The following is a 15573-nucleotide window of genomic DNA, read 5'->3' as shown; positions in this document are numbered from 1 at the left end:
GTTTGGGGGTTTTATCAGGTTTTTCTGGTTTTATAGAAATGGTGATTATTTAGAGTAGAATGTTAAGGTGAAAACATGTTAAATCTTGAATTATGCTTAAAAACTTCTTTGCTGGATCATTCGGTCAAACTTACAATAACACACCTGTTTTGTACTTAGTTTAGCAGCTGGACTAAATCTGTTATACATACAGCTGCTGATAAGTAGGGAATTGCTATCAAGTCTAGAGCAGTTTGTTCACAGCTGTTGAAAGTAAAAAAAAAAGAAAGGTTGTCCATATGCAAGATTGCATCAGTCTGCTTGTTTTGTTTATGACATGCAAGAGTCTTAGTCAAGGTACCTGTTTCCTTTATGTGCATCCTATCTGTGCTAACACTGCATGGAATGGTCCCCACTGTAGCTTCAATTCAACAAGGAAACCCTCTACCTATAGGTGGGATTGCACATATGCCACTGGAATGGCATTTAATGAATGTTTGAAAGATTACTGTGAATCTTTGTGGGGTACAAGAAGAAACTGAGAAATCTGAGCGACATCAGAGGTATTTTCTGCTTGATTTACATGAATGTGACACTGAGAAAGTTAGTATAGCTTATACATGCCAGAAATTCAGAACAATTAAGGAAAATGTTAATGGCACGGTAAAAATTGTCCTGTGTTGTACAATAACATTTTAACTCAAGAATAATGAAAACAAACAAACCTAAAACTAAAAACAAACAAACAAAACAAAAACTAAAAGCAAGCAAACAACCTTGATGAATACTTAATTTCAGTGTCATTTCCATAGAAGTTTTCTTGGAGGATATTTAAGCAAAATGGAGAATAGCACTTGGTTGTGTGTTTTTGGGAATGAGTCAAGTTCAACAATATGCCTCAACTCAGTGAGCGAAGCACAGGATTTTTGCAATGACACCTAGCTTTATATATGAGTTTGGGTTTGACCACTGTTCTTCACTACCTTAAATCCACTACAGGATTAGAAGATTGCTTTGATTTACTATCAGAAAAGACCATGGGTCTGATTTTGAGTGGTAGTTGGCACTGTTAGGTTACCTAAAATTATAGGTTATCCCTTGGAGATATTACTTAATGAATGTATGAGCTTAAAGTGCCTATGGATTTGCAAAGCTATTAAAAACAGAAATAATGCTAGAGAAGTAGAGTGATATGATTTATAGGGTCTTGGGGAGACAGACTACTGCTTTATTTAAGTCTGAGTACATGTCTTCATTGTGGGTACAGGCAGAGGTTTAACTAAATAAATGTCATTTATACTACAAAAATTGGGTAACACCTTTGCTCATAGCTGAGAGCTGCTTTTTTGTGGTGAGTCAAATCACTTGTCAGACAGCACATACTGGGTTGAAAGAAAGGATTCTTCACTGGATAAGTTACAAATGAGTAAATTTTAGTTAGTGTTTAGTCTTGACTTTGCAAGATGAGTCAACAACTCAGAGAACAAAAAGAGGAGTTGTTGTGTGACAGGAAATTATTGAGAGACCAAAAGGTGTTAGAATGGTGAATGCATAGAAAAAATAGCTTAAGATACAATTATAATGGATTTATAACTAAAACTGAAATGATGTGAAACTGAACAACAGTCAAAGGACAGATCTATGTGTTCAGAGTATTCTCTTTAAAACTGAACTGTGATCTGTTTAAAGTCTCTCATTGTTCAAATGGTGAAGAATTTAGATATGATACCTCTTCCTTCTCAGATATCCCTTCTGGTCCACAATGAAGAGAAAATTAGGAACTGTTAGGACAGCGCATCTAAAAAATATGTGGTCTCATTCAGTGAGTTGATTCAATGACCTTTTACAGCAAATTTTTTTGGAATGTCTGCTAGGTGTCATTGAGTAAGCAGACCATGAGTAAGTGCTGAAAGCCAAGGCAAGAGTTCTGCTGGGAACACAGCAGTATGCATCTGTTTTGAAAAACAGAAAGTGGTTTGAGAAGGCATTTCATGCATGCCTAGTTAATCATAAACTGTCATAAAACCAGGATTTAGTATCGTATACTATGCAGAAGAGCATGGTAAAATTTGAATACCTGATGATTACATGCAAGCTCACACTTTCAAATGTATATAGTAAGTAATTTGCTTTTCTACTGGCAATTTTAATATAGAGTATGTTTTTGTCTAGATGGGAAATAGGAGATGAGAACTCTCTGCCCATCAGTAGACATTCTGAGGAAAACTCTGTAGCAGTAAAACGCTGTGAGAACATCAATATAATAAATATCTATATAACACAAGAAATGAGCATTTCTCACAAGAAATGAGAAATTGACATTTCTGGAGAGCTCAGAGTAAAAGCAGTACCTAGTTTTGTTGTTGTGGAAGTGTAGCTTAGACCCACAGGAGACGTGGGGACTCTGCTGTTTTGAGCCATGCACCGGGAGGACAAAACCATGACTTCAGCTGTTGCTGCTGCCAACCTGTTGTGTGCATTACCAGGAGTGAGAAGGTGCCACGGCCCAGTAGGGGCAGCTGTTGTGTACTGCAAATTGTGGGGTGTTCATATCCCTTAAAGAGCCAATCAGCTGCACCTACATGCTGTTGTATTTAACTCTTTCACACGTTTTGATCCTTTCTCCCCCATGACCGCTTTGCATCCTAGTTATAGCTGGTATGGTGGTCATTGCAAGTGTGGAAAAAGTCACAGTTTGCCTGGATTGGATTTCGAATTAATTTAAAGCTTAATGGCTATGCTTATAAATAATTTTAAATGGATGGAACAATGTAGAAGTTTAGAGATGAGTGAATTAATCTTCTCAGAAAATATTGCGTTTGTTATAATTTTTCAATTAGAAGATTTTTTTAACACATTTGAGGTGCAGACCTTCATAAAAGGCCCTTATGAATGTACCAGTCAAAATTTCAGAGAATCAGAAGTCAAGGTCTGATGATTATAATTTTTTTCTTAATTTAAAATAAAGGTATGTAAACTACTGCCAGGTAACTCAAATGTTTTTTGAGGGATTTTCGGTGTCTTCCAAAGTAGCAGTGAATCTTTACTCCTTCGTGCGTATCTCACAGTATCTCTAATCCATATGCAATAGTTTTTGTTTCTTAGAAGTGAAGAAACTCATGTGCACTTTTAGCCACATGTTCTGTAGTTTTAGAGTTTTATCACTTAAGTTGTGTCTTAACACTGTAGTGCTTTTCTTAGCTAATAAGCTTAATATTCAATCAGGGTCATCACTTTTCCTCTTTTTTTTTTTTTTTCTTTTTTTTTTTTTTTTTTTTACTCTGACAAGGCTCTGCTTTCATTATTAATCACATATATATGAAAAATTCGTTCCTTAAAACATTAATTCATATTTCACATCTTTCTACCCCGTTCAAACACAGTGCAATAAATTTTCTAGCAGTGGTTTTGGGGCGATTACTGAATTCCCCGAAGTTTTCATAGGTATCAAATTATAAAAAAAAAAAAAAAAAAGATTTTTCTAAGTACTGTTAGTTTTCGAACAGTATATGGTATCATCTGCTTGTCCCCACGGGTGTATATAAGTCTTAACTTTAGACAGTAGGTTTTGCTGACTCCATTTTATGCAGACCAGAATTAAAATCCTCCATGTGGCATACTGGTTTCTCTTTCAGGGGCAGGATTTATAGAATATCATAGAGCAGAATTTAATTTTAACCAAACCCAAAATTTCAATATGATCTATTACTGTTAACGAAGTTTTAAGACGTTTCCAGTTAGAAATTGTGAATTAGGCTGTGTGTTTTCTTACTAGCCATCTACTTTTCCTTACCAAGCCTTAAATTAGATATTTCCTTTCTTCTGAATAGAAAAAAGAAGTGACCTAAAAGAGGAAATGTGTTGATAGTAATACACCTGCGTATGGCACATCATAAACCATAAACACAAAAATTACGGAAGTCCCAGCTCCAAGTTCACTGAAATTTTTTGTTTGTGCATTGTCCTTGAGTTTCTAGAATGCTACTTTCACTTTGGCACAGTAGGGGAAAAAATGCTGGTTTTGTTGTAGTTTATACTGGTTAACATTTCATGAAACTTTCTGTACCATACTAATGTTGGTATTTGTGTCAGCCCCGTTCACAGAAAAGCCGTTGCCATTATTGTTGTCTATGCAAATGCTTGGTATGAGGCAGCTAGTGATTGAACATTCAGGGAAGCTTGTTTAGATACGCGTTTCATGATTGTGTCTAGGCTTAATATGAGGCAGTGTCAAATTCAGGTCTAATTCCACTTATTTCTGAAATTGTTAGTTTGCATTATTAGACTTTTTATTGCGACACTCCTGGGACTAAAGGGCTTTAACACTGCTTTCTGCAGTTTCATCCATAAGACTTACATTCAATAGGTAACAATTTATTTGTGTATATATAAGTATATATAAAGATACAGTGAAAATGTAAGACATTTCAACCTTTATCTTGTAATTTATTATTTAAAATAGTCAATTAAATAGCCTTAGAAAAAATCTTCTGACTTCAAGCTTTTATAGGTAGCTAACTTTGGGCTTTAATATTTAAATCATATGACCTAATGAATTGGTCACAGGTAGCATTCACAACAGGATGAAATTTGGGAATCTTCTACCCATAAGAACTTTCTGTTTGGGTGGTTTTAGTGGGGTTTTTTTGCATTTGTTTGGGGTTTTTTTGGTGTTTGTTTTGCTTTAATTCCAATAAAACTCTAGTAGAAGCTTAGTTTCAGCAAGTATTAATGTCTGTGAGCTTTATTTTGCTTTGAGGTATTGTGCAGAAATTTTCAATTAATATGGATTGCCGCAGTAGCTTGGAGATCTTTGGGAATACTGATTTTTTTTCCCCTCAAAAATAATAATAAAAATCTTTTACCTTTGTGTTCTTGGGTTATTTTTGTGAAAAGCGAAATGCTATATTTGATAGCCATTAATATTGGCTTTTTAGGGCAGGTGATTCATTAATGCAGGTTTTTATTTCAGATTTAATAGGATTTTTTATTTTGTTTCTAAACACTATTTTTAATCCCAGAAGGCCTTTGCTGAAACAGGAATGAAGAAGTTAGCAGGTGTTATTAAGAGAAGATGTCTGTTGCCTTTGCAAAACGCCAAAAGTTGATTGCAGACCAACTGGGAAGACCTATGAGATCCTTCCTGAGTACACAAAAGGATGAACCTATAATTAAATTACAGTTAAACACAGATGGTTATTTACAGCAGGTGCTCAACTTTGAAAGTGTATCTCTGGACTACTTTTGTTCCACATGGTGTTTGGTCCCTGTTGGGTTTCTGACATCATTTTATGGTTGGATAAAAATATTTCTCTGTTTTATTTTTTTTGCCAGGATACAAAGCTATCAAATGCTGCTATGTTTAAAGGAAAATTAGAAATAAAACCATGAACTTGAGATTAAATATAGGGAAAAATAATATTAGATTATAAGAAGTATATCTGCATGCCATTTATGACGTCTAGAGGACTAGCAGGAACAATTAAACTAAGAGTTAAGAATTCATAGTTATTCAAGGTGAAATAATCACAATGCAAATATTATAACAAAGTGTATTTTTATTTATTTATTTATTTACTTTATTTATTTATTTATTTTAATACCAAAAGATCTTACACTAGAATGTTAAATCATGGCAAGGTATAGTTTATGATTTATGTATAATGTAAACATTTCAAGGACTATGTAATTTTCTTATATGACCTAAGCCAACAGATACAAAACAATGCTTCTTAGAAGCGCCTCAGTATCACATGCTGAGATAATATAATTTGCTTGAAAATCAAATTTGCTTTCATATTTGATTTTAAATAGAGAAAAATCTATCTCACAGATATGCACAATCATGGGAACATACAAAACTAGTACTGTAGTAACCTTTCCTTTCCATGAGTGTTCAGATAGTAGATATAGGTTGATACTTAGTGAAGTGTTAGTGAAATTTATGAATCTGTTATTACTATGATATTGTATATTGAATTAGTCTTTGGAAGTTTGGTTTGTCAAGGTATTTCCCAAATAGCTCAGGTTAATGGTTCAACTTGAGTATATTAATGAATGTCCAGAGGACATTTTACTTACTGTAACCAATCGGGTCAATCTGTATAAATAAACCTAAATAGAGATGCAGGAGTTACAGAATAGTTTCAAGAGCAGTTTAGGTAAACTTTCCAGTTCTCTTACTGTTCAGCTCATGTTTTAATGTGCACCTCCACGTTCAAGAACAGAGTGAGTTTCTGCAGCCCTGAGGCTGGAGAAATCTCATGAGATGTCCAGGGTGAGAGGAATTTTGATGCCTTTACCAGTTCAAGAGCTGCGGAACAAAGTAGTCCACATTTACTTGGACATAAAATGGCTCCTTTCTGTAGCTGATGAGCTTACTATTTCTGGATCTCTAAATATCTTCTTTTTGCAGAAGGAGGCTGTAAACATCACAGAAGGATGTTTTCTGGTAATATCCCTTTTGGCTTATTTGCTTAGCTGAGTAATGAAGGTGCAAGTAAAGAAAAAGCGATTTGTTTACAGTGGACAGGTCATTGCTTATAAATGGCTAACCCCTCTTCTTTTAAGAAAAAACCAGGAATTTTTACTACTACTACAGTCATTGGTCTTAGCAAGTCAATAGTAGGTAGGTGCTGTGCATGCATGGTAAGAAGCAGTCTTCATCCTGGAGAGTCTGAAATGTAAAGTTAGCAAAGCTAACAAAGCCTGTCCACTGCTGTCTTGCTTTTCTCCTCTTCTTTTTTCCTTCTTTCCATCTGCTTTCAGTTAGCAGGGAGGAGTGGAGAGCTACCACAGGCACTTCATTTTGTCATAATACCCAACTTTCCCATCACGATCTTCCCAGACTCTGATCCATCATGTGGCCTCCCTTGCCCCCACATAACTTTGTTTTGCTTTCTGCCACACAAGAGCTGTGGCACTCCTCAGGTGTTGGACAACCACTCCTGGACACATCCTCTAGAGACCCACCATAGCACTGGGCCTGGCTTTGCTTACTGTTCTAGCTCAAATCCTAGACTGAGTTTAAGGCAAGACATCCCTGCTCTTCCCAAAACAGGGGGGAACATCTCTGGGCATGGGGACTCCAAACTAACTGCAAGTTGGCTTTTCATCCCTAATGAATACACTTTTAAACTCTGAAATGTGGAAGTTCTCTACATTCGCTTGTATGTCAGTGAAGTGCTTAGAAAAATCTTATTTTGCAAATAAAGTAAATCCTGCCTGAAAGAATTTTTAATATTTGTCATTCCATTTTCACATTTAACCAGTTTCTGTGCTAACTAGTGCTGTTATCTTAGTTACAATTTAGACTGTTTTTTATCCCTGCTGTCACAAGACAATGTGTCTAATAAAGCCCAGCATGTTTACAATTTAAATTGGTAACTTTCAAAGTTATACTTTACTGAGCTTTAATGCTTGGAAGGAACATCATAGAATTTTGAAAAATATAAAAACTCACGGAAATATCACAGCATTTTTATGCATTGTGTGTTAAGGGATGTGTTCGTTTGTTTGTTTTATTCTATATCAACATTTTTTATTTTCTGTTTTTAGGACACATCCTTAATCTTATATTTTTTTTAACAGATCAGTATATTAAGACATTGAGAATGAAGATTTTCTTGTTATACATGAAATATGCCAATTTTGCTTGAACATTAATACATGAAATTCAGTGCTTATTGTTGAGATTTAGGATGAATTGCAGTATTTATTCTGCTAGTTATGTGAAAAAGCTATGGTGTTTTGAATTAGTATTATACAATGTTGGCTAGCTGTGCATTGTTTCTAGTTGAGATTCACCTTTATGGATTTTAAATTAAAATACTTAACCTTATTGAGGCAAACATTATACTTCTATCATAGGTCAATACAACAAAATGGAAAATGTAATGGTAGCGTGGCAGAAAAATATTTATAGCATACTAAAATACATAGCTTTTCTTTTATTTTTTAAAATCAATTCACATTTTTGCTAATATTTAATCAGTCATACTGACACAGTGATTTACTCGGCATTACCTCTGATGCATTCCACTGAGGCTTTGATTCTTAAATTATTTGTCTTTGAACTCACCGTGACCTATATCAGTCTTCTGTGGCTGATGAAAATTACTCCTTTACCTTTCATTGCTGATGACTTAACCACCAAGAAAAGAAACATACATTGACATTCTTAATAGCTTCAATAAGTTAGTCTTAAAGTATTAATATATGAGAACTCTTTTGTCTGTATACATGTTGTTGCTGTAGTGAAGAGCAGCCATCCAGGCCTCACGACTTCCGAGGTTGTGAGTGCAGCCTGCCATGCATTTCAGCTCTGGTAGCAAGGAAAATAGAGATGCTGGAGTTTGCAAAACTGATCGCCATCAAACAGTGGTCTCTGGGAAACTGTCAGGAACAAAGAGAGCAAACCAAGTGTGTCACAACAGCAGGATGATAGACACAATCCAATTACTGTAATATTATGCAAGATAAATTGAACTGTTAACACTAATTTGGATTCTTGAACTTTCTAGTCTGTTATTTCCCCTTTGTCATCTTGTTTTTTCCATTTAGCTAATGGACATTCTTTCTATTACACAGGAGGACTTTTTCTCTCTCTACTTGCTTTTGCTGCCAACTGCTGCATCTCATATCTGGGAAAGAACAGGTGTGTGAAAAATACTGGATTTGGCAAATATTCATTTCAATCACACATATTTGTATAATTTTTAGTTAATTACCATTTCCTAGGATATCTGGCAGACATTATCAGCAGATTTTAAAAGACTAAACAAACAGGAATTAAGACAATTTGTGTCCTGGACCTGCTTTCCTCTGATGCTGCTATGGCAGCATCAATGACACAGCAGTAGTGATGGAGGTAATGTCTGATGAGCTTTTTGATGTGGTCATGTGTCTTATGCACAGAAGGTGTAACTGGCTGTAATGAGAAACAAAAGGCAAGGAATTATGGACACTGTTTGGCTTCTTACTTTTTACAGTATAAACCACCATCACTCTTGTAGAAATGCTGGTTCTTGAAACCGATCTACTCTTCTTAAATCTTGGCTCTGCAAATCCCATGAATGAGTGTCTCCCAAGTCCACACAGTCAGGCTGTATGGGTTTGTGATGCACCTAACTCCACAAATCTTTGCATCCCCCACTTGAAGAGCATTGTGAAATCATGTGTCTTGTTGACACAAAGTCACAGGAGATGCCGGACACCCACTCTGAGTCCTTGCTCACCTGACAAGGAAGAACTAGAAAAAACTCTGCTTAATGTGCTTAATGAGATCATCCATCTTGGAAGGAAACACTAAATTACCTCTTCCTTCTGAAAGGAAAAAGTGGGAAGTTTTTTTGTGTGATTTTTTTTTCTGTCTCAGAAACCAACAGACTGATAGGAAGATTTGGCCAAAGGTAGTAGAAAGTGATCAGAAGACAGAAGAGGAATAACTGAGAATCAACTAACCCATTAAAGATAAATAAATCTGTTGTGATGGAGTTCTCAAAACATTGAAATAAGCTGTCTGAAGGCTGTGTATGGAGTGCCTGCATGGAGAAGGAGGTAGGAAAGGTAACTGCATGGCAAGTAAATGCACTTCCTGCTTACTTTTCAGAAAGCCTAGGGGGCAATCTCCTTCTCTAACCTGTCCCCATTTGTTTTATTTAAAATTACTGTTGACAACTGCATTTCAAAACTAAGCTACCTTTTCCTGTAGAATGCCCTACCCTGAATTGTCTGTTGTCCTTTGAGCCTGTCATGTTAGTCTTTTTTGGGCCTTCCACTTTTCCAAGCTTTTCACTTTGCCAATCCTTCCCCTCAGAAATCAAGCCTGTCTCAGAGAAATGGTTTCCTGAGTAATTGTTAAAGGAACAGTTTACATGGACTCATGTCTCTCAGCTGTGGTTAAACAAAGAATATCTACATTAGTATATGTAATATAGTTTCTTTATCTACAACAAAGCTGTAGTTAAAGAAAGAATATGTACGTTAAAGACCAAGCGCCTTTCCTCGTTGCCAAAAGTCTTGTTTTCTGGTTGGCATTGCAGTCAAAAGTCAGAAACTCTCAGCAGAGTTATCAAGAGATTTTCGTATAGATGGATCCTGTCATATCTCTAATACTTGTCTACCAGAGGAAGGATGTCACACTTTTTTTTAGCTGTAAAAGCAGTATGTTTTTCTCCTTTTCCTCTCTATACAGAGTGAAACTGTAAAGACACCCTACAAGCTGGATCCTTCAACATTTCAACGTGAACTCCTGGGACTGCTTCTCTAATTTGTAAAATGTAAAAAGGCTTCAGTGCTTTATCAGTGAGACGCTCAACAATCTCTGCCTTTGTATCTGACTCTTATGAAATGTTATACTCACTTTATTATTATATTTTCTCCATTGTTACCTTTAATTAAATTGTAAAGTTGTCGTCTTTGTGTACTTGGCTCCCAAAGGAGGAATTATAGCTAGAAAAGCTATTACTGACAATATTACCAGAAGAAAGATGTGGAGATATTATGTTCATGGTAATAATGCAAAGGAATTCCCAAAGCTGACTTTTAATGTGTATGCCATTCCCATTCAGAAAGCAGGACCCATAGCTCAATTCTTCTTTTGTGTAAAAAGAATGACAGTGTGAGTTAATTTCATCTCATTCCTTAGTGTCATCAAACCTTCTCTAAAATCAGCTCCATGTAAAACATAAGTGCAACCTTCAGTCTGAGGCCATGGGGGCCAAAATTGTATGCTGAGCAGTACACTTCCCACTGCTTCTGGTAACTGCTTGTTACCAGAAACAATGCACATTTTCATAAGGAGAAGAAGAAAATTTATATTTAAAGAAGTGAGCTTTTTCATTAAAAGCAGAACAAATATTTAGAAATCTAATTCCTTGGTTGTATCTGCAACTTAGGGAAAATAGACCTAGCTTTGCAGTAGTTTCCTTTTCTACTAAACATCAGTGGTATTTTGAGAGGCATCAGGGAGCTGAATAACCACTGCCTGATTAGGATGCTTGTAGGAAGCAGGTTTGTCTGGGTATAACGAACACTCTAAGGAAGCAGTGATTTCCAAGTGGATTCTGGGGCCATATGGACTTATTTGTACACAGCATATTGAAATGTAGTGCATGAAAATGGGACAGGACAAATATCCTCTCCATATCTATATATTACTATGTTCAAAGTCTTGTTTCGTGCAAAAAAAAGGGGAATGCGTCAGGTATACAAAGCCCAGAATTTATTGTTAGTTTAATTAGGAGTAGGATTAAAATACAACGGTGATTACTAGTTCAGCTACAGTAGTACTACTATTCACAGCATTATGTTATTTAGATATTTTAGCTACATTTAAAGATTAGAAGACAAGAACCCTTGAATATTGAACTTTTCTGCTTTTTGGTGTTATGCTAAACCTGCTACTGCTTTTCCAGGTGCAGAGGCCATCTCAGGATCAGGATCATAGTACCTTGTCAGCAGCCTGTGGTGGTCCTGCAAGGAATTACATGTTACTGAAGGAGGTTTCTTCCCTCTCTTTGCTGTAAGAATCATGCTGATGTTCATGCTGCTCTCCAAAGGTTTGGCTGTTTGCTTGTTTTTTGAAGCACTCTATGCTTGACTCTTCATTGGGCTCAGCTCCACATTCCACCTGCTTAGCTACATGTATGATATATTTTGTGCATTCATTATGTCAGTAGTCCTGGGCCCATATATGAGATTAGAGAGCAGAGTAGGATGACCCTGCCTGGGAAAAGCTGTGAGCTGCACAAATGAGACTTTCATTCCTTACCTGCTGCACGCAGCAGTCTGCAGAGGTGTGTGGCATCAACTGGGAAACAGATAGCAGTTTTTAAACCTAAATAAAGATTGAACATGAGCCAATATATTTTTTTAATACAATCCTTTATCCCATCAAATATGAATTTTTTTAATTATCAACATGGTTTATGCAGAGAAAAAAGTATTGTATGATTTAAAAGTTTTTTTTTTTTTTAGCAAAATTTGCAACTGTTTGTTCAAGCCTCAGGAGGGTATTAATATTTTCATTAATGTGAAAATAGTAATTCCTAGCAAAACTGGGGATAGTGCTGTAAACTTAATTAGAAATTAATTCCAGAATAATGCTCAGGCACAATAATAGAAAGCTCATACTTTGTTATCATGAGTAGGTGTCCTATTGCTTTTAACCAGCATGTGTTTATGTAACTGAGTGTTTTGTGATACGTAACTGAACATTTTTATGAACAGAAAGAAACTATACTACCACTCTCTTTCTTCTTTTGAGATATATTCTGATAAATATTCACTAGTATTTTTTTTCAAATTTTCATATGTAAAGAAAAATAATTCACAGATACTGTATTTCTAAATAATTTCTTCTAAATCTAAATGAAGCACCTAAATTAATGTATGAATTTTTTAGCCAGTTGCTAGCTGTATTTCATCACTTTTTTGTGCTGCGTAATAAGCAGAGGTTACAAAAACTGTGATTTTGTAAAATATAGTACATCAATTTCAATCTGCTTTAATTTGGTATAGTAAATCACTACTGTTTTTGTAACTTAAGTAAAAAGCTTAAATTAATATTAGATAATTTTAAAATACATTTACATCAGTGGCAGTATTTTAACATATTATTACTTGCAGCAGCTTTTAATTACCGTGCTTTGGGTTGTGTTTCTTTGAATAAAATAGATCCCTGTAATATCCATAGTAAGTTGTTTAATACTTGGAGTGTAGGTTGAATCACTGATGAGGGGCATAACATGTTCTCAAAGGTAATTGGTCAATGAATCCACAGTCTAAATTTATACAATTTGATTAGTTCCACTGGTAGGTAATTGGTAATTATATGGTACACAAATGTCATTTTCTTCCATGCTTCATCTTTCAGTCTTACTTCCCAAATAACATTTGCTGGAATTTAAAACCATAGGCTAACATGAAAACAGCTTTATGTCCTAGATAATGCAATGGAATAGAGAATTTGGATTGATTGATTGATATGATTTTGTATACTGATGGTAAAAATTAATTTATTCCTTTTAAAGAAAATGTGATTTAGGTTTATTTTTCACCTAACATTTTAAAGACAGATCATCTAAATTGCAAACCCTTTATCTTGCAGGAATAAAGCATGCAATGATGCTGCCCATGTGGTTTGTCATGTTCAATTGTTTATTTTTTTTAATTAAAACTGTTCTTCTTTAAGGCTTCACAATGGATTATTTTGACATATATGAAAATCTTATTAAAAGTTTGAGATATTGATTACTGGTTAGTTATAAGACAAATGACGGTAAAATTTGCCTATTAGCTTAGCAGAGCAGTGGTGCATGTCCCATTCTTTCAACAGGATACAACAGCAGTTTCATTAATGTGAGACCAACAATAGCTAGAGAATACAAACATTGTCTTTGGACTGTTTAGCTTCTTGAGTCCTTACTGAATGCTCTCTAAGATGTGTTTCCATTGAAGGTTGGAAACTGAGGAAAAGGCAGCATTTCTTATAGGGGAGACTAAACCTCTAGATTCTAAGCCTGTCTTCAGATGTGTTAGTGAGCAATTCATTTCCAGGGGGAGAAGTAGAATTGCAAAATAAATAGGAAATAATCTAATAGAGAAAAGAATAGAGTGAAATGAGTGTGGAAAAAGTTACATGATTTGGGCTTTAAAAAGCAACAAAGCCCAAGTACATGGAAAGTTACACTAAGTTCTTTAATCCCCTAGTGTTTCTTTGGCATTGTATACTTGACTAGGTTTATTTAAACTCTTCGCTTCTGCTTCACTCATAATTAAATAGCAACAAAGGGAAACAAAGGGTTTGAATCTGCAAGTTCTTGCACTACACATATTCACCTGTGTGCTAACTCTTCTAAATCATTACCCCATGAGGATGGCAGTACTCTGAACCCATTTGGAGCAGACATAAATTACTTTGCAAAGTTAAAGTCAGTAGAGAACAGGTCATACAAAGCTTATATAATTTTCTGATTCAATTGATGTGTTTAAACTTCAAACCCTGTATAGCTGAGGAAAAGCTCCAGTAAGGATTTGCACAACTTTATATTGATTGTGTAGAAATCTATTTATGAAGCATAGTTATTGAAGGAATGAAAAACTGGGTAAAGTGAGAAGCAAGTCTGCAGCCTAACCTAAAGCAAGTTATAAGTGAGTGCAGAAACAAACCAAAAGTGTGTGATGTTGGCTCTGAAATGGGTATGTGATTCAAAGCACATGCTGTGTACATGACATTAAGATTTAAATTAAGATGGGGACCCCCAGTGGGATGGTTTCCAGGAAGCAAAGAGAAAGGGAGACAAAGAGTAGACTTTACTGGGCCTTTCCTTGTTGGAATGGAGAAGGGCAGAGGAAAGACTTGCTACTTGGTGGTGACTAATATCTGAATGAAGTGAAAGCTGACCTTCATTGATACTTCTGCAAAGCAAGATTTCCTGCCTGACCACTGCAGCTTTGCTCTAAATTACCTGCTGTATCTGGAGGCAGCTGTTGTGTCACATTGTTTGGAAGTACAATGCATTAAGAAACTTAGGAGGAGCACATCAGTGGAGTTGGTGACACCTTGTACATAGGGATGCAAAGGCCCAGCTGTGCTGAGTCTGAAAATGTAGAAAGTGTGGATGATCCCAAATGTTAGTAATAGTGGTTGGGTTGGTTTTTTTGGTTTGTGGGGTTTTTCGTTTGGTTGGTTTGGTTTAGTTTGGTTTATGGTGGTTTTGTTTGTTTGTTGTTGTTGTTGTTGTTTTGTTGTTGTGGTTGTTGTTTTGGGGGTTTTGTTTGGTTTGTTGGCAGGTTTTTTTTCTTTTTTTTGGTAAAATTCTAAAAAGAATGGCTTCAATTCTAGTGGAAACATTCACTAGCTGCATCCAGTCTTGCAACCTTCTGAGGCTTCTTGGTCTGTCTCACATATAGCTTGGTGCTGAAATGAGCAGCATCTAAATGTCAGCTAAATGGCTAACTTGGGCAATGACTTGACTAAAGTTTAAAGGCAAATACATTTCAGGTTGGGTTTGCACTCAAAGTTGGAAGGTATCTTAGGTCATCATAGTGAATAATGACAAGACATTGTAGTTTGTCCAGTGGATATTTCAATGTACTTTCTTACATGCCTTTTAACATTGTGAGTACCAGTACATTGTGTTCATGATTTGTAGCTGATTTTGCAAGATGCTTAGCAATAAACACCTATGTATTTGAAAGGAAGAATCAAGTCTTAAACCACTTTTGGCTGGCTAAAATAATAAAAACCAAGCAATACAGTGCTTTTCAGTTCTTAGAGTTTCAGGAAAGAATAGTATTGCTCAATGTACTGTTATCTGTTTTGAGTCTCAAAATATGCCTAGTATTAAATAAATCCTTCAATATATTAGTATTTGTTGGTTAAAGTCAAGTCTCGTTCTGCACAGCATAAAGCACACACTTTAAAACATTTGTCAAAAAAATGGATAACATCCAGCAGCCAATCTGATAGCTGAAAGCACATTTAAATGCCAGTGTTTTATTTCATTTAAATTTAAAAAAATGAAATTCCCCTTCTCCTGCCATTATGGGAATCATCTAAGGGACTAAATTGATGTGAATAACCTAATT

The 15573-nt window shown here is 35.5% G+C and overlaps 1 long non-coding RNA gene across 1 annotated transcript; it reads left to right on the top strand.

The window, feature by feature from the left end:
- The first annotated feature begins 9371 nt into the window (after positions 1-9371).
- LOC116791095 lies at positions 9372-11505 on the top strand. The gene is made up of 3 exons (XR_004358602.1): positions 9372-9546; positions 10175-10259; positions 11397-11505. It is a non-coding gene; the product is annotated as an uncharacterized LOC116791095 (long non-coding RNA).
- Positions 11506-15573: the final 4068 nt, after the last annotated feature.

This window comes from Chiroxiphia lanceolata, chromosome 9, assembly GCF_009829145.1.
Source record: "Chiroxiphia lanceolata isolate bChiLan1 chromosome 9, bChiLan1.pri, whole genome shotgun sequence".
Classification (NCBI taxonomy): Eukaryota; Metazoa; Chordata; class Aves; order Passeriformes; family Pipridae; genus Chiroxiphia; species Chiroxiphia lanceolata.
The sequence above is the reverse complement of the archived record's forward strand: the minus strand, read 5'-3'. Positions and strand labels throughout refer to the sequence as shown.